At 56.7% G+C, this 5,551-nt stretch overlaps 1 protein-coding gene across 1 annotated transcript in view; it reads left to right on the top strand.

Moving 5' to 3' along the window:
• The window catches only part of RIN3 (Ras and Rab interactor 3), a 96,971-nt gene that overhangs the window by 90,695 nt on the left and 725 nt on the right, over positions 1-5,551 (top strand). The gene's annotated exons all lie outside the window — the stretch shown is intronic.

The raw sequence follows: 5,551 nt of genomic DNA on the forward strand, positions 1-5,551 counted from the left end.
GGACCCGCCCTGCCTCGTGGTGCGGGAGCCCAACTTCCTGTGAGGCCCGGGCCACCGCAGCCCCCTCGGTGGCAGTGTTTACTGAGACTGGCGGGGCCGAGAAGCGGGCAGACTGGGGTCACACTCGCTCACGCCCCATGCTCACACTCAGCTGGACCTCCTCATACATGCAGGAGCCCACATCTGACCACACACACACACACACACACCCAACATGGATGCCCGTCTGTCACACATGCTTGCAACCCACTGAGCATGCCGAGGCCAGCGCGGCAGGACAGCTGTGAAAATGACAAGCAGCAGTGGCCAAGCATGCTTCCTGAGGGAGAGTCATAGCACTGGGGGGCCAGGTTACCTGTTAGAAAGGGAAACAGGCTCTGCCAGCTGCAGCAAAAAGAGCTCAAGACGGGGCCCTGTTCACACACAGGCCCTGCCGTCCCACCCCATCGTCCAATCTGACGTATTCCCTCTGGGCCCCAGGGGGGCACTGGGGTATATTGGAGGCCCAGGATCTTAAGAGTATCTCTCAGGGTGTGTGCTGAAGAGACAGGCCCCCCTCCCTGCACCAGAGCCTGCCCTCGGCTACCAGCACCCACAGTCTCTCCCGCAGCTTCTGAGCGCCTCCAGAAGCAGCCAGACATGCACGGGGACCCCAAACAAGGGCAGCTCCTCTGCTCCAGGGACGAGCCCAGCCTCGGCCACACGGGAACACTGACAGGGCCCTTCCCCTGGCGGACACCAGGGCTGTGGCCATTGTGGCAGGAGGCACTGTGTGGGGACAGTTTAATAAAAGCCCTTTTGAAAATGGTATCTCCTTTTCTCAAGGGGCTGGGACTCTGCTCAGCCGGCCAGGCAGCCCATTAATAGCCTAACTCCCTCCCCGGGAGGGGTTCAGAAGACTCCCTCCTTTCCACTGAGGGCCCTATCTTTTGAGAATTTGCCATGTAGCCTCAGCCCTCAGAGCTCTGGCCTCTGTGTGCCCCTCAGCCCGGTCGTCTCCTGCCTCCTCACCATCCTTGGTTCCCATCATTCCCAACTCTGGATTGCTTTCCAAACAGTCTCTTACCTTCCTGCTTCCGCTACCTATCCCAGAAATCCCATTCCCTAAAGTCTTTGCCTGGTCAAACTCCTATTCAGTCTTCAAAGCCCACCTCCTCCAGGAAGGCTTCTCTGATTTCTTAGACTGGCCAGATAGACCTTGTCCACGTTCCCACAGCCCCCTGGGCTCATCTCTCTCACAAGAGAGATCCCATCAGAGTGCAGTTGTCTGTTGATTCGTCTGCTTTCTCCACCAGGTTTGGACCATTCAGGGGTGTCCTCCGCATTAATTAAAAATATGTATTTGTGGAGTGCCTGCTCTGTCAGGCCCTGGGACACAGCAGAGAACACGACAAAGCTCACGTGGTTAGCAATGAGCAGGTTTCCCAAAGGGGGTCAGCCGGACCCACCTGAATTAAACTCCTGGGCACCAACCAGCTCCCCCAGCCAGTCAGACGCCTGTAGGCCTCTGGCTCCGGGCCAGCCCCGTGTGAGCTGTGGGGCGTGCTCCGGCCAGATGCAGCCAGCCCTGGAGGACTTCCCAGGCTGGGGTTCGGTGTAGCAGACATGAGAAAACGCAAACCCAGAGCTGAGGGCAGCCAGCCAGGACCCCAGGTTGCCCCCTCCCCCTTACAGACCCTCTCCCCTTCCTAAGCTTCCAGTTGCCCCGCAGCCCTGAGCTGAGCTGCCTTCGCAGCCTTGTGCCCCGAGCTGTAAGGCGAGGCGCCCACTGCCTCCAACAAGACCTGAGACTGGCGGAGAAGGTCACGGGGGCCCATGACCCAAACACCCTCTTGCCCAGGTGGGGCCTCAGCTTGGTGTGGGGCGGAATTCAGAGGGTGGATTGGGCACAAGCCCAGCCCTGGGGGGATTATGTTAAGCTCCCAAGTAAGGGAACAGAGCCAGCCAGCGAGGGGGACTGAGAGGCCACTGTCAGAACAGGGTGTGTGTGTGTACAGTGTATGCCTGGGTGTGCACCAGGCCCACCATCCTGAGGCGTGTGTGTGTGTGTACAGGTATGCCTGGGTGTGCACCAGGCCCACCATCCTGAGGCCAATGCTGAGGTCCACCCTCATCAGGAGAGGCCAGAGGAGGAGGGGCGGGGCCACCTGGACCCCCTGTCATCCGGATGCCTCTGCCCCAAGGGAGGTGTGAGGGGACAACCTCAGGTGTGGGGGCCTGATCCAGGGCCACGGGACAGGGCCGTTGCGCATGCGGAGCCCTCGGTGGGCCTGGTGCTGTCAGCAATTCGCCTGCATTATTTCACTGAATCTGCACACAGCCCCTTGAGGGAGATATTACGGATGAGGACGTGCAGGCTCAAAGACAGGGGGTGTTAGTCTGCTCGGGCTGCCATAACAGAACACCACAGATGGCCGGCTTCGATAACAGAAGCTGGTTTTCTCACTGGCGCTGGAAGTCTACGTTAAGCCGTTGGCAGAATCGGTTCCTCCTGGGCTCACAGACCGCCACCTTCTCGCTGCGTCCTCACGCGGCCTCTCCTCGGTGCATGGGCCCCTGGTGTCTTTTCCTCTCCTAATAAGGACCCAGTCCTACTGGATTAGGCCCACCCATAGGACCTCAATTATAGGGCCCGGGCTGGAGGAGCCTGCAGCCAAGGTACGTGCCCTTGACCAGAATCAAACCCAGGACCCTTTGGTCTGCAGGCCGACGCTCTATCCACTGAGCCAAACCGGCTAGGGCAGTTCCTTAATTCTTGTAATGTATTTGCATTGTAATGCCTACAGACTTAAAAAAAAAAAAGACACAATTTACATACCATAATATTCACCAAACACAGTTTTAGTTTTAATCTTTACTATGAACATTTTCTTCATCACTTTCTCAAGTCTAGAGAGAGCAGACACTGAAGAAAACAAATCAAGCCCTGATTTGGTAACATTTGCCAGTTTCCTCGGTGTAAATATTTTCACTACAGCTGATTTCAAGCTGCCAACCTGGAGTCCCTACCCACCAAGATGGGACCAGATGTGCGGTGCCACCTGTTCTATAATATCACCTCCACGCAGTACAATAGGTATGAATAACCCAAGAGCATAGGTAACAGGAAAACAATTACAAGGGGCAAGTTCAGAGTATTTATTGCCTTTGTTTGTTTAAAATGTTTTCACTTATTTTAAAAAGAGGAATGGGGAGAGAAGGAGAGAGAGAGATGAGAGAGAGAGAGAGACATAGATCACTTGTGACCCACACACACCCCTACCAGGGATCAAACACGCAACCCGGGCTTGTACCTCACTGGGAATGGAACCAGTGACCTTTCAGTGCACAGGACAATCAATGCCCAACCCATTGAGCGACACCGGCCGGGGTATTACCTTTGTTTTTAATATAAATTATTTAATCCCAAGTTCACATAAGTTAACTTATAGCCATGGCTGAGTTTAACACCTGGCTTCTGAAGTCCCTGGAAACACCATGGGCTCTCACAAGCCAGCACAGGCTGCCTCCAGCACAGCAAGGGGCACTGCCTGGTAGGGTGGGCTGAACGGAAGGAGCTAGCGAGGGTGAGAGTGAGGCCTCTGCCAGCAAATGCACTGGACCCACGGGAGGGGCTGCACAGGACCACGGTCAGAAGGATGGATGGAAGAAGAGACTGGGCGGCTCCCAGGGTCTGCCCGAATGTTCTCCCCCAGGGTCAGTGGGGTGGATGCGAGGGAAGACAGCTGGGTTGTGGCTCGGTGGCTGGCTGGTGACGGGAGCTGAAGAAGGGGGTTGGGATGACCTTGCAGCCTAGGGGCCCCCCACACTTCCATCCCCTCTCACAGGGCATCTCCATGCTGACCTTTCACCTATGAGATGGGCAAGGATGAAAACCCATAAAGGAGTCAATGAAGGAGGGGTGTGGGGAACAGGTGCTCAGTCTCAATTTGAGTGTGAGCTGGCACAGAGGAGGGTTGGAAATTTGGCATTATCTGTTAATTAAAAACTACATTTATACATTTTCCCTAAGCTATTTCTAGGATGATAACCTGTGAAACACTGGCACGTCTTCAAAATACACACACACACACACTCATGCACACATGTGCGCACACCAGCACCCTAGTCCTACCACTTGCCCTGTTGCCCACCTGTCAGCCCCTGTGTCATTCATGGAATCTTTTATGTTTGCAACCAGCCCTTTCACCAGGTCCAGAGAAACAGAACTTCCTGTCCACCAACTGCCCTGAATGCCTGGGGAGGGCGCTGACACTCATTCACTGAGCAGCTACTGTGGGCCAGACCCCTTCCAAGCACTCCGTGGGAATAAACGGATTTACTTCATTTGTTAAATGTGCTGACAAAAAGGGAGACTGACACCCCCTTCCCAATTAGCACCAGAGAAATCATTGGATGAGAGACAGGCATGGGCTCCAGGGTGTAAGACAGAAGGGAGACCCTGTAGAGACTTGGGTGGGGGTAGTGAGGGTGCTGAGTATATGCAGCACTGGATGAGGTGAGACAGATGGAAGATGAACTCTGTCACGCCTGCTCTTGGGTCTCCCTTGCACAGCCCTGCACACGGGTCCTCAGGCCCTCTGGGCAGATATCAGCCCTGGTCCACCTGTCAGGGCACAGGATGGGAGGTGCCCAGGGAGGCAGGGATGGGCCAGTGCCCCAGGGACCCCCTTCTCCTGCTCCTCAACCCTAGGCTGGAGGCTGCAGCCGGGAGTCCCTTCCTCTCCTGTGGCTTCTGTCCAGGAGCCCAGGAGACAATGACCGGGCAGGTGGGCAGGGACCGGAGCTCTCCACGCTGCCTGTGAGACACTCACTCCCGGAATCAGGGTGAGGGCAAGGCTGGTCCTTCTGGGGCTGCAAGTCACATGACCTTCTCTGCGGGTGAGTCTAATTTCCCTCTCACAAGGACACCTGTCGTTGCAGCGAGGGCCCACCCATCCAAGACCCAAGGCCTCCTCTGAACTTGATTACATCTGCAAAGGCCCTATTCCCAACAAGACCACGGTCACTATGTCCCATCCGCATGGATTTGGGGACACAGAACACACCTCAGAAGAGGTATCACACGGCACACGGAGCCCTGGGGTGGAGTGGAAACACCAGTCTCAGAACAGCAAGCTGAGCAGAAATTTCCCATAAATACTGGTAAATGCACGCCCAGGCACAAGGACACATTTCCCTGTGGGCATGTTCTCTCCCCCGTGCACGTGTCTCAAGATGCACGCCTGCAACGAGCACGGCCCCTTCCGAGCAGGGCGTGCAGAGGCCTCTGCACCAGGCTTTCCAGGATGAAGTGGGGACGCACTTCTGCACGCACCACCCACCCCTTTACAACTTGGCTGGAAAGGAGACGCCTGGCGGCTGCGCGGTTCCCTGCGCTTCCGCCTCCCGCCAGCAGGGGACACCCCTCCCCTCACGGAGCGCCGCGCTCCGCCCGGAAGTCCCGCCCCTGCAGGAAGTCAGCGAGGCCCCTGGGGAAGATGGCGAGGTCTCCGGGCACCGGAGTGTCTAGCCAGAGTAGCTGCTGCAGCAGGGACCTTGGGGGCCTGGG

Source organism: Myotis brandtii, unplaced genomic scaffold (assembly GCF_000412655.1).
Source record: "Myotis brandtii unplaced genomic scaffold, ASM41265v1 scaffold1624, whole genome shotgun sequence".
In the NCBI taxonomy this organism is placed as follows: domain Eukaryota; kingdom Metazoa; phylum Chordata; class Mammalia; order Chiroptera; family Vespertilionidae; genus Myotis; species Myotis brandtii.